Genomic DNA, 14,907 nt, shown 5'->3' on the forward strand with positions numbered 1-14,907 from the left:
TCTCCATCAAATAAGCTATGTTGCAACTAAATGATAATATTAGACATAAAAGAAAAGATATGTCTGGAGCGTAACTGTATAAAAATATTACACCATGTAAACAGTTTCACGTGTAAATATACCAGTGTCTAGGGTTTTAACAGTGTATCCGTTAGCAGTGAAATGTTTCTGATTTAGTTAAGGTATTTTTCACAACAAAAACAAAGAGGTAGGTTTCTGATACATTTCAACAGAAAAATATATATGGAATGTAAATATCGCAATACGTGAAGCTGCACTCCATGAGGTAAATAAGCTGTTGATTTCATCCAAACGCTGTGACAAAGGTCGACCATATTTTTACACCAATTCAGATGTAAATGTCAAAATAGGATGTTTTTAGAATTTTTGTGGTACAAAGACCTGTATGAACACGTGCTTACCTTGACCCAGATGCACTACTTTCGAACAGTGTTCGGTTGAGGATTGTCAATCCATGCTTCTCTAAGAAAAGGTTTGTACTTGCCACTACAGACAGTTGTTCTGTAAATAAGTTATGACGTTTATATACTAATATCTTGTATTATTAGTAGTATACAGATGTCATAACTTATTTACAGAAACTTGCACAGTGCAAGTACGTGTGGTTTCTGCGTGTTGGATATCTGTACCGTAGATAAGAAAAAAATGCGTTGTTTTTCACGCAGCCTGTCAACATCGTTCAAATATGGCATTAAAAACATTGTCTTATACTATACAAATCTTAATTTATATTCGATAATCTTGTTATTCATATCAGTGTGAAAATTTTGATTTATTTTACATAACCTTGATATTCATATTTATCGAAAATTCTGATTGATATGCGGTAATTTTTTATTTTTATCAATAATCCTGATATCTTGATTTACACTCGATAAACTTGTTATTTGTATGCATTTTTTAATTTTTTTTTATACGTGATAAATCTTGATTTATATTCTATATTCTTGTTATTTATATTCGATAAATCTTGATTTAGACTCAATAATCTTAATATTCGATCTAGTCTTCTTATCTATATTCGACAATATTATTATTCATATTTGATAAACCTCTATTTATATTTATGTTAAATCATCGAACATAGATAGCAAGATTATCGAATAAAAATCAAAATTTATTGAATATGAATAACAAGATTATTGAATATAAGTAGCAAGGTTATCGAATTTAAAGAACAATACCATCGCATGTACATCTGGATCTATCGCATATATAGCAAGATCTATCGCATAAAAATCCAATTTTCGTATATAAATACACTGTATCAAGATTATCGAATATAAATCAAGATTTGTATAATATTGCAAAGTTTTACACGCCATATTCAAACTCACAGTACGTGCGTTTATATCATGCCTTTGTTGTTGTTTATTCTCATTAGAATTATTTTTAAATTGCATACATATTATTAAGAAAGCACTATGATGCAATAAGATGATTGGTATTTAATATTCTTGGAAACTTCCCCATTGTCTGCTGGTTTGGACTTTGTGACGTCAACCCATAAATCACGGTCTTCAGCAGACGAAGTAAGGCAATTTGTGACTGAATTTCTAGCAATTATGTCAGGGTTGCCGATAGTCTGTTCTTAAAATATGGCCTTGATTTCATATGCAAAGCAACCTCATAATCAGTTGTGTGATCTGAAAAGCCCTATGGGCGTCGAAAGTGCTTGTAAAATTTCTGCGGAATTATTATATTTTTTTCTTTAATATTTATAGTTAAAATTTTGAATTTGTCACTCAAACGTCTAGATTATTGAGTCTGTCCACACATGCTGATTACAGATTTATATGTACTGGAAGCACGAATGTAGCGCAATATCTTGTTTTGTTAGTTATGTTACGATACAAAAGGTAGCAAGAGGCGGTACTATAGGACATGGAATATTCCCTTCTATCAGAAGCAGCATACACAATATTGACAAACAAACAAACAAAAGATTTCAATAATAAAATGCTTTCTTTGGTTCGTTAAGCGGGAGATTCATCTCCCGTTTAACGATGCAAAGGAAGAAAATTTATCGTTCATAACTTTATGGATTTTTTGAAAAATAGTTCTAAGGACGCGAAGTTCGTGGAATGTCTATATTCATACGCGGACAGACGACACTAGAACCAGGACATAACTATGGAATGAAACCATGCAAATATGTCGTGGATTTTAATAGAAAGCAGAATACACACAATACAAATGTATTCTTAAAAGAATTGTTTCATTCTTAAAATATACATGAGGGTATGAACTGCGCAGCTTTACACACCTGCATACTTCCCACACGGTACCAACCTTAATTGATGTACCAGATGCGCATCTCGTCAAATAATGTCTCTTCAGTGATGCTCAACCGAAATTTTTGAAATCCGAAATAACGGTAAACTTGTAAGCCCTAACAGCCACTCCAGGGAAAAACAGAGTGCCAAAAAAGTTCAAACTAGTAACGAAGTACTTAGCTACTGGGCTGTAGAGACCCTCGGGGACTAAAAGTCCATATACATTTTGTTTTCTTTCCTGTCGGAGAATTCGCAGTTTTTGAAATAGTCGTAATGTTGGGTTTTTTTTTTTTTTTTTTTATCAAGTTTCATATATAATCTGATAATCTTGTCATTTATATTCGATGAATTTTCATATATATTCGATAATCTTGATATCTACATGTACATGTATATGCAAAAATTTTGATTTCAAAATTTATCAAATATAAATATCAAGATTGTTGAATATACATGTTTATGACAAGATTATTGAATATAAATAACAAGAGTATCGAATATAAATCAAGATTTAGCACATATGATATCAAAAATTGAATATACGGTTTAAATATCAAGATTATCAAATATAAATAAAAAAATTTCGTATATGCAATGTAGATGTCAAGATTATCGAATACAAATCATCAAAATTTCTGCACTTAATAGTACATAGGTAAATCAAGATTTGTAAAATATTGCAACGTTTTACTCGCCATGATCATAGTCGATATTTTTTTTTATTGATATGCGATAATCTTGTTCTGTATTTATGTTCCATTATTTATTCATATTCGATAAATCTTGATCGATATTCCATAATCTTGATATTTATGTGCGATAAATTTTGATTTATATTCGATAATCTTGTTATTCATATTCGATAAATTGAACACGATTATCGAATATAAATCAAGATTTATCGTATAGAAATAATTAAAAAATAAAAGAATTCGCATACATCATTTTCACATATACACTGGTAAATATCAAGATTTTCGAATATACATAAAAATGTTCACATATAAATAACAAGATTATCGAAATTAAATCAAGATTTTCGCATATGAATAACAAGATTATTTAATATCAATCAAGACTTTTGCATATAAATCAAGATTTGTATGATATTGCAACGTTTTACACGGTCGTATCTGCTTTTGAAAACTTTTCAACTGCATGCCTCAAACTTCGATTCATGTATATTTGCATCGTCTAATAGCATAGAAATGACAAATATCTTCTTTTTATCTATACATTTATTTACTTACAGGATTTATATTATCTGACAAAATAAATCGTATCTAATGTTTTCAATTATAAGCGACTAGAAGAATTTCTTTCCGAAATTCGACGCCAGTTTGTTCATAAAAATGTCACCATTTCCTTTGCCCATGGACCGCATGAAGGACAGCAAGGAGACGTCCTCCAAATCTTCAGAGCAAGAACCACAGGCACATGACGTCACGATGGGCAAAGTCTTCGATATGGCTGGAATGTGTACATTTCGTATTATTCCTTGACAACATTTTCTACTACATCCAAATCCAAAATGCTTACAAGTGCCGTTACGGATGTCAATATCATGCAAGTCTCCCGATCTCTGGTAGCAAAACAGACAGGTCGGTTGAAGTTTCATAAGGAATTGCAGATGATTTTGATTGGAACAATCGTAAACTCCCTTTCCCTCTGGAAACACACTCATAAGGTAATGGTCAGTATTTGGAAAATTAAAATCTTGCAGTCCTTTGGTGAGAGCAAGTAAGCAGAGAAATGCCCCAAGCCATCTCCATCTCGCGTGTGTTAAGAGCTCGACCATTTCTGCCTCCGATTCGTTGACTTTTGTAGTGTAGTTTTTCTTTTCTGTGCTCTTTATACACTTGTTCAATTGCGTCAAAGCTTACGAATGCATGCTATATCTGTGTAGACAACGGTTCAATTTAGAAATAAAGAAATTCGCACGCTAACTCTAGATTCCGGCCTACATTTTCAACTCGTATACTTTAAAAAGTTTTGCAATTTTGCTTATGAGGTTTTTTCATGCAAAGTAGAATTCATTAGTAGTAGATCATTAACTTAAATACCAGTGTTAATTAATCAATTACTCTTAATTACAACTCCTTTTGATTAGGAGGTAGAAAAATATGTGCTTTAAAACGTCATATAATTTTAAAATGCTTATTGATATAAATGAATAATCATTTGATTTGTCAAATTACTTTATATCTTTGAGTAAAAAAAAAATGGTTAATCTTCATTTTTCATAGGTTAATCTCATTGTTATTGATCAAACAATGAAAATATTTGCTGTGTTTTGGTCCCCTCCGTGAAAAACAAACGATTTGGTATAAATTTACAAAATGAAAATTTATAATACCCGTTGAATGGAATTTTTGTTCAGGGGGGGGGGTGTCAAAAATATTTTCCATTCATTTCTAAAGTGAAATACATGATTTTAACCCAAATTATAGAGTAACCTGTCGTTATTTTATCAAATAAGTCAACTTTTTTGAAAATTCATATGGATATCAATAATGACATAAAAATCATTTAAAAATGACAACTTTGAAAAACTGAACAGAAAGAAGGCGGCGAAATAATGCTACCATCCGCAGTTCTTTCTTTTTTGAAAATACAGGAGGGTATGAATTGAAATGCCTTTTGACACACTTTAACTTTTCAAACTATTCAAAGCGCATCATACAGTGGGTCGACGTGAAGCGTCACAGTTCATACTCCGGCATTTTCAGAAATGAAATTTGAATCTAATTTTCATATTCAAATTCTACTTTCATTTCTATCAGAATCCCCAGCCGTTACAGTAGTCGTACTATATACTAGATTCATACGCGCATTGTTCACAACTGCACAGCGATTCATGAGGAAATGACTATCATTACAATTTGTAAAGATATCAAAGATAAAAATATTGGAAATTTAAATATTTCATGATATGAGCTTGTCTGCTTCGATTTGTCACTACAATACGACATAATTTCTGTTTCTTTCAGGTCTGATACATGCGTATTGGATTTTATTTTATTTATGATTTGGTTTTAGATCCTGATGTTCTACAGTTGATGCCATGTTTATTTTACAATCATTAATTAACAAAACTCTGAATAATAAAAAGCGTTTGTATTGTTGCTTTGTAGATTTCCAGAAGGCCTTTGATTCCGTGAATAGATCAAAATTATGGTCCAAACTATGTAATGTTGGTATACGGGGAACGTTACTCCAAGTCATTAAGTCGCTTTACAGTAATGTTAAGTCATTTGTTAAATTCGATGGATTTTTGAGTGAATATTTCAATAACGAAACTGGGCTTATGCAAGGTGAAGTGTTATCACCCATACTTTTGCTTTATATGTAAATGATTTTGAAATAAGTTTTATACGTGGAAATTGTGCAAGTATAGAATTACAGTTATTTAATATTTTTCTTTTAATGTATTCCGATGACATGGTGATTTTGGCTGAGACACCAGATGGTTTGCAGGAAATGTTGAATGCATTACATGTTTATACTAAAGATTGGAATTTGACTGTGAACATATCAAAAACAAAAGTTGTTATTTTTAGAAATGGGAGCATTATAAGGAATAATGAAAAATGGATTTATGATAATCATAATATTGAAGTTGTCAATAATTTTAACTATTTGGGAATGTTGTTTAACTATAATGGAATTTTTTTTACAAACACAAAAGGATGTGGCTGAACAAGGGCGAAAGGCGTTGTTTGCAATATCTAATACATTGAAAAGCCATCATTTTAATGTAGAAACACAATGTTCTGTATTCGATACTTATGTACATAGCATTCTTTCATATGCATGCGAAATTTGGGTTTTTTTCACAAGGCACCTGATGTTGAAAAGGTTCATCTTATGTTTTGTAAAAAGTTATTGGGAGTGAGTAAGCGTACAAATAATAATGTTATCTATTGTGAGTTAGGACGGTTACCTCTATATGTCAGAAGAAAAATGTGCATTTTTAAATACTGGTTAAAACTTAGAAATACAAATAAATGTATTTTAAAAGAATGTTTTGATTACATGATTTTGAATAAAGACAGTTGGGTTATAAGTATAAAACAAGAATTGTCGGAATTGGGATTAACATATTTATGGGAAGAATCTGGATTTGGCCAGAATACATACAAGGTAATTGAACAAAAATTATTAGATATATATAAGCAAAATATTTTTTCATCTTTTGTAAATTGACCAAAATGTTTAAATTTTTATATCAACACCTTATTGATAATTTTTGTTTACAGTTCTATCTTAAAAAACTGATTGATCCCACTCTGGTGTGTCCAGGGGTCCGTGTTTGCCCAACTATCTATTTTGTATTGCTTGTAGGAGTTATGAGATTGATCACTGTTCGTTATCTTCACCTTGCATATAACAAAATTTCGGACGTCTTCACACTCTTTGAACATTGAGAAGGGCAAGCATAAAAATATTTCAAGAAATGATAGGATTTGCACATTTTGTAACCTAAATGAGTTAGAAGACGAATTTCATTTTATTTTAAAATGTCCTTTTTATAACGGTTTAAGAATTAAATATATCAAATCATTTTATTACAAGAAACCCAGTGTCTTCAAATTAGTAAAGCTTCTTAGTGTAAATAATACAAACGAACTCAATAATTTTGGAAAGTTCCTACAACAGGCTACAAAGTTTCGATCTTCATGTAACTTATGAATTCTGTACTTGCTACGCCATATTATCCACGTGTATTGTTATATGTATGCTGAAATGCATTGATTTTATATCCTCAAAATTGTAACTGTATGTCTACTCACCCTCTACTGTATTATTTGTATATATTTGTAAATATTTTGTATTTATAACCGATGAGCTGTATAGCTTAAGGAAATAAAGAATCTGATTTTTTGTATTTATAACCGATGAGCTGTATAGCTTAAAGAAATAAAGAATCCGATTTTTTGGGACCGATGCTTGGGTCTGGTTATCTGCTCCATCCTGTTCTCAACTTCAAACTTTCTACCGGTGGTTTTATCTACCGATCTCTCTCTTTAGAGCCCTATCTGATGTATTCCATAAGGCCCCAAACGGGCATAACACTGAACATACATGATTAAACACAGTCTACGATATGTAATTTGTATCTCCGTTCTCCCCCTTTTTTTACAATCATTATACTATCGTATTTACATCTGCTAGATATCTTTGTAAGAATGTGACGTTTATTTTGGAACAGCTTTGTAATTATTATGCATGTTCAATTTTGTTATAATGATATAAGATGTATGTCTTTCGCAATAAAGAATTATACAATTATACAATACAGGACTGAGTTCCAGTACACAAATATGATGTTCATACATACAATGGACACTCTCAATTCTCATCATGAATATGGGGTGTCATTTGCTTATTACAGACACAGCTGAAAGTAAACATACTGAAGATGATAGGTGGCACTCTAGGGTATAGAATTATTCATTCAACTGGCGGCCACCACTTATCATCTGGTGGTCTCCATATAAATTCATTGACGACAGCCATATCTCACTGGCGACAGCCATATGAATTAGACTGGCGGCCGCCACTTATTATCTGGTGGTCTCCATATAAATTCAATGGCGACAGCCATATCTCACTGGCGACAGCCATATAAATTTGACTGGCGGCCGCCACTTATTATCTGGGCGTCTCCATATAAATTCATTGGCGACAGTCATATAAATTTGACTTGCGGTCGCCAATTATTATCTGGTGGCCGCCTTGCAAAAATGTGCACGCGTTGCAAAAGCGTGACTGCGCGTTAGTCACAACACGCCGTCACGCCAACAAGCAACGCGCCTTCGCGCTCTCACGCCAACAAGCAACGCGCCTTCGCACTCTCGTGCCAACAAGCAATACGCCTTCGCGCCGTGTTGCTTGTTGGTGTGACGGCGCGATGGCACGTTGCTTGTCTGCGCGAAGGCGCGTTGCTTTTTGGCGCGACGGCGTGTTGTGACTAACGCGCAGTTACGCTTTTGCAGATGGCCCTATCCGGACACCATAGTTTGCCTCTACTGTAAATGATTGTACTCGAGCATTGCTTGTGATGCGTTGTACGCTTAGCATGACTGATTATATATAATATTATACGACATTTCACAGTAATGCTTCACTGCACTACAGGTCTTCTACGCACCTGTAATGTTGATTGAGCGCGTCCTTGACATTTCACGGACTTTCGTCGATAGCCGAGAACACCTGGGGGACACCTGTGTAACTATTGTGCAACCCATTCATTTCGTGGATACACGTACACATGTATTTTGATTGCCATTTGACGAAAATGCATGATGGTTTTTTTCCCCTGGACGATCTGTGAGAAATAGCTTGAATGAATTTTAAAAAGAAGGGAAAAAAAGTGAGGAAGTTTCACAGTCTGTAATGAAACTAGACCAATCAGTTCTTTCTGTTACTAGGCCTATATGTATTTCCTGTGACAAAGAAATCCCCCCGCAATATATATCAAAGTCTCTAATTGGTTACCGGTAGTCGATTATAACCCTTGTTACAAAGTTTGCATCTGCACTTCATCAAAAACTAGATTGTATTGAATATAGTAGTTCAAAAAGTTATACATGTATTTAAGCCATGTAAAAGTTTTCGATACGCGGGTTAAATTCACTGTCAAATTCACGAGACTGTTAGACACGGAACCATTGGAAAATTAATTTCACAAACACTACACCCACTAAATACCAAAAGCTCTCTCATACACAGTTCATAGGTTAAGGTCGTCACCCCGCTGAGAAAGCTTTAATATCTTCCGTTCAGGACTGACAGAAACCTGAAGAATACTTCTAACTTAGCAAACTTTGGTTATATAATTAATCAATTATGAGTGATTGTCTTTTAATAAGTCTTTCCAGAGCTAGCGACATGATGACCCTGTGACATGATAACCTTGCGACAAAATGACCCTGTGACCTTGATCAACTAATTGCCTGTCCAAAGTATGGAGGATTGTGGTACCCATTAGGTGTAAGCCTTTCAAATGGAATTTACTACAACGGGGTTTGCTACTGAACGAGAATTCATGTTTCACAACGCCATCTCAGTCAAGGAAAAATACGTTTTACATGTAGAATGTTTATATTTTGTGGCGCCATATGGTCATTTTTCAGAATGAAGCCTGGAATTGTGCAATACTACGATCAAACAACGTGATTTCTCACGGCGGAGTACTATATAGCGTGATCTAATTAATAAAACATTTGATCGAGTTTAATTCGGCAAAACTGCTATTCTCAGAGAGAGAGAGAGAGAGAGAGAGAGAGAGAGAGAGATTGTTCAGGTTTCCAGTATACTCCGTACTTTGTTATACTTGATTGTAGGTTGTACTCAGTATAGTTCACTGTTATCCGGTATTTGAAGCCGCCAGGGTCAATCTGGATACTTCTTCTTATCTATCCTCTATCAGCTGACACATGTACTGTAAACAACATTTATTGGAATGTAGAGTGTGTATGATTCAAATTACGTTTGATTAAAATTGAAATCGTTCAATATATATATGCAAATTTTAGAAAAAATCTCATTTACATTAAAATACATGTATTTTAATCTGAATCAAAGCAATACAAGCTGTAACTGACGGTAAGTAAATTGAAAAATAAAAGAACAAATATTTAACATATTTGTGATTGAATACATATAACTTAATAGAATCAGAGTGAATCTGAAGCAATAAACCCGTCAAATCAGCAGAAAATGTCGATTCCTGCCCGTAATCTCCGATGTGCATTGACCTTGGAGGTCACATGATCAGTTCGGGAAAAAAGCGAAAGAGATGCACGGAATACGTGTTATATTTCATGCTAATTTTATAGAAAATTCACGATCAAAATTTCATTTGAGTGGCACATTTGCGTAATTAAATTACTTTCTTACACTTATATTACCTCTTGTCATTCATGAGACGATGTAATATTTTAAAGAAACGAAACGTGTAGTTACTCATGTCAGTTTCCATCTTTGAATATGACCTCGGTCGTAGCAACCCGAATATGTTCGGCAATCATGTTCCCATGTTGCAATGGAGGTTTATACGAAACGCTCACTGTTGGTATGCTCTCAAACAATATTCGCTTATTCATTTTGCGAATTTCCCCTCAGATCTAGGGGATTATATTAGTTATACCGACAGGAGTTAAATGATACATAATTGGATAGTTGAAAAAATGTCGTCAGTTACAGCTTGTATCTAATACGTCGGTTTCGAGATACGTCCGAGTTATTTCCCTTTGGCGAACTCTCGTACATAGTGAGACGCGAAACAATTTGTTTACACGCGGGAGTGGGACAGATATGCATCACTGTGTAAGTGAATGTACTCAGTAAGTCTCTCATACGCTGTTTGATCCCCCGAATTCAACTGATACACAAACTAAGTAAGTGATAAGTATTTATGGAGTAATTAAATACATAGAATTTTTATCATTTTACGTTATTTTGCTGGTCAAAAGTACCATATCTAAGATATTACTTGCAAATATGACATTGTTTTTATGTTTCCACTTTAGTAAAACATTTATTTCGACGGTAGTTTGTATTTCCCACATTTACGTATTTAAAGAGAAGCCGCTTCGTTGACTGTAGGTCCACTCTGTCCCACTTAGACATTCAAAGTTCCACTAAATTCACCTCCTACACAGAAGAGTTCGTATCTCGGAACTGACGTATTGATTATTTGTCTTTTATTGACCACTATATTTATCGGACAGCAGAAAAGCATTGTGTATGTTCGTATAATGTGTAACGCACATGTTTTCATTTGTTGAGAAAATATTCTGTTGGCCTAATGTAACGCCCTGCATTGGACTAATCTGACACAATGCCGGTAACCAGGAGGACTGTTTATAAATATTATATTTCAATTTAGAGAATTCTTTGTTATCATTCATGATATAATTACCAAGCTTTATATAAATAGAAAAAACAAACATTAGAATGTTATTGTTTACGTACATATATAGTATGTTTTGTACAGTGCAAATCTAGTGCATAAAATGAATCATATATCGTGGGTGCAGTGCAAGATTTCATGACTTGTTGGTATGTGCATCTCATTGGAGAATGTTTAACGCATATTTTTATTTTGGCTCTCTCTCTCTCTCTCCTAAATTCATTGTTGTAGTCAGACATGCTGTATATTTGTATTTTTCTCTTATATGCCCTCAAGGGCCCGATTAACCTCTAATTACTCTTCCCGATTCTTTTATTAAGGAAGGATGTCAAAATACATGCATATGCAAAACTACATTTTTTTCCTTTAATCTCTAATTAAGAAAATCTTATTTTATAGAAATGACACCAGTTTTATACCCAAGCAAGTCGCTCATGGCCGTTACAATGAATTTAGTTATTGTCAAAGATTTTCGTAGACAAGTATAGCTTTTAAACAAAGCTAGACGACTTTGATAACAACGTCATACAGTAAACTGATATAAATGAATGATATGCTTTTAAATATTTTTATTAAACGACCACACAATGAAACTTTTATAAAATGGTATATCTTATATAAAATCAAATTAAAATAAAAACCCATCAACTAGGAACAACTGTACAATATTTTTTTTTAGTATGAACTTGAAGTAGACATGATATTTGTACTTAAAATAGAAAGCATTGTTTCTTTTCAATCTCAAAAAAAAAAAAAAAAAAAAAAAAAAAAAAATAAATAAATAAATAAATTAAAAAAATATATATGAAAAGCAGATGTTTAGCGTGTTTAATTTGTCACACAGCAAGAAACAAAGATAACTAATTAAATAGCTGAAAATTGTCCATTTTATCGAGAAGAATTTATTAAAGGTTTGCGTGCAAAAAAAAGACTATTTCTGTTATTTGTTGAATTATAGAGACGTTTTTGATAGTTGTTATGAATAAGATTAAAATGTCAGTTTCATTTTTTTTTGTTTTTGTTTTTTTTTTTTTTACAATTTTTCTTCTCTTCGTTTTCTCTCTTAAATTTTTACATCATGTGATCTTGAATTATTTCTTAAGAGTAGCAAACGTGTATTCTGGAAATGGCTTGAATTTTTATATAGCTACATTATATAGCTAGATCCCTGTGATCGGCAGTGGTTGTATGTGAGAGGGTATGGCGGTCGCCCGCTCTGACACGTGGGTTTCCTCCGGGTACTCCGGTTTCCTCCCACATAAATGACCCCCTAGCGCAAACATCCGTGCATCAAAGCACCCCATTGAAAATTCATGGGTTATCCTTGGTATTTATGTACGTATGTTTGTATGTATGTATATACCGAATAAATATTTATTTATTTTATTTTTATTCCTACATAAACGTATTCTGGAAATGGTTTGAATTGTTATAGCTACATTCCGACATAATTTGCTATTTTTTGTTAGATATTTTACGTCCCACTCAAGAATTTTTCACTCATTATGTAGGGGTGTCACCAGATACAAGTGAAGTTCTAGTGGGCCGGGGATGGCGCTCAAGGCCTATCGGACTAGTGCTTTTCTATATATAGCCAGGCACAACAAACTCAGACGCCCCCCCCCCCCCCCCCCCCCCAAGAGAAATGGAGGGAGAGAAAGGGAGTGAAGAGAGAAATCAATCGGGTGTTCAACCAAAAAATGTGAATAATGTCGCTGTACATGTTGGTTTAGACATTCCGGGTCACATAAAATCGTCTGGCACCGTCTAAGTGTAATTTTAGAATTAAGAACTATTAAACTCATTCTGGGACAGCAAATGTGGTCTGAACATCAAGTGCTCCATGTATATCATGATGTTGTTAACTTCCATAGATATAGGACATGTCATCATCAATCTTTTAAGAGTTACACATTTTGAGCCGGATGCGAAAACGTCTTGAGGAAAAATCTAGTTTCATCCGCGTTACACACTTCTGAATGATATTATTCGTGTCCTCTAATATTCATTCAAACATATCTATTGATTCTAAAGCTTTATTTAAGAGCGAGTTTTCTTCATTAAAATACCCCGCAGTACATCTTGTTCACAAGCATTCTCTCACCAGAGGGCGCGTTACGCAAGCTTCACATGCACTCTGGGTAGAGAATGGTTCACAAGGTCAGAAAGAGGTCCATATAGCTCACCTCGACTCTGCTGTTGTTTAGCTACCAGTATATTGTGATTTTTAAAAAAATGTTTTGCAATCCTTCCTCCCATGAAATATGTTGACCCTATATTGTGACCGCAACCTGGCCCCATAGGGTCACGACATAACCACGATACAAAATGAAAAATCATGGTATGAAATGTAAGGTCTTACCATAAGGAATCTGTGTACCAAATATGAAAGCCTTAAACCTTAACCTTAAACAGTTCAAAAGATGTAGCCTATATCAAATTTTCTTAAAAGCAGGGCAAAATCCAAGGTACCAAAAAAAAAAAAAAAAAAAAAAAGGAGGGGGGTGGGCGGGGGTTGTCACAAGGAAATTGAAGGAATGCATACAACAAAAACCTCAGTGGCGGATTTAAAGGGGGCGCATCCGGCGCGCCCCCCTTCTGAACTTTTCAAATTTAAGGTAAATCGTGGTATCTTGTTTAGAAAAATGCAAAATCTTTTGATTTCTTGAATTACTTTATTGGGAGCACTTTAATTCCCCCCCCCCCCCCCCAAAAAACTCTTGAAATTAGCGTCATTTTGCTGATTTCACCATATAAAAAACGATAGAAAATAGTACAAATGACTTCAAGCCCTATAAACTCTGTAAAATCCAGGAGCTTCCGGGGGTTTCGCCCCCTGGGCCCCCACCAGGGCTTTGCCCTGGACCCAGACCCCCTGCCTCATAAAGTGGCGTCCCCCGTAACCGCAATTCCTGGATCCGCCCCTGAACCTGGTGCTCAGTGTATGGAGTCATGTGCAACAAGTAAATATTTGCATTAAGGGTTGAAATCTCAATCATTTTAAAGATATTTGAACTATCAAAATATTATGGGAGTTAGGGTGACTCTGGGGCAGTTACCCATCAACATACTCATTGAATCTTGATATGGGTGAATTTTAAAAAGACGTTAGTGTCTGGTTACACTTTGATCCCCTATTAACGACAACCTACCCCCAGGGTTGGCATGCACTCTTTGATGTTATTATACTTTCATGTAAAACACTCGAATCTGATTGGTCGAGAAGCATTTGAAAAAAAATTCAAATTCGGGTGAAAATTTTCAATGTTACCCTCAACTACATGCAATATTTATATAAAACAGACCCCAAGAATTTACATGGTTCGACTCCGCCAATGCTAATTCGTCTTGGACCAAGTGATGACCGGAAGGAGATCCCGCACCTCTATGAAATCTTATTCACCTCCGCCCCACTCTCTCCGAAGTAAGCCCAAACATACAGTACATGTATATGAATTCAGACTCAGTGACGCAATGCTGATATCCGCATCGTAAATTTCTTATGTACACACGTATATGGCACGCCAAATTCACAAAAATGAGCTAAACATAGTTTCACAGTTGATAAACTAGTTTTATCGACTGTAAACTATAGTTTACGGACCATAAACTATAGTTAACGACGTTAATCTATATTTCACAAGCGTAAACTATAATTAACAATGAAAACAATCATTAGCGATTGCAAAA

At 34.1% G+C, this 14,907-nt stretch overlaps 2 long non-coding RNA genes across 2 annotated transcripts in view; both read right to left on the reverse strand.

The window, feature by feature from the left end:
- LOC125670728 (uncharacterized) overlaps window positions 1-14,657 on the reverse strand; it is a 28,938-nt gene extending 14,281 nt beyond the window's left edge. The window contains exons 1-3 of the long non-coding RNA XR_007368374.2: window positions 14,523-14,657; window positions 9,627-9,744; window positions 2,314-4,195 (exon numbers count right to left, since the gene is read on the reverse strand). This is a non-coding gene — a long non-coding RNA (uncharacterized LOC125670728). The remainder of the gene's footprint in view (window positions 1-2,313; window positions 4,196-9,626; window positions 9,745-14,522) is intronic.
- Window positions 13,231-13,690, reverse strand: LOC130054378 (uncharacterized). The gene is made up of 2 exons (XR_008802689.1): window positions 13,624-13,690; window positions 13,231-13,589 (listed from the first exon to the last, which is right to left on the reverse strand). It is a non-coding gene; the product is annotated as an uncharacterized LOC130054378 (long non-coding RNA).
- Window positions 14,658-14,907: the final 250 nt, after the last annotated feature.

This window comes from Ostrea edulis, chromosome 4 (assembly GCF_947568905.1).
Source record: "Ostrea edulis chromosome 4, xbOstEdul1.1, whole genome shotgun sequence".
NCBI lineage: Eukaryota > Metazoa > Mollusca > Bivalvia > Ostreida > Ostreidae > Ostrea > Ostrea edulis.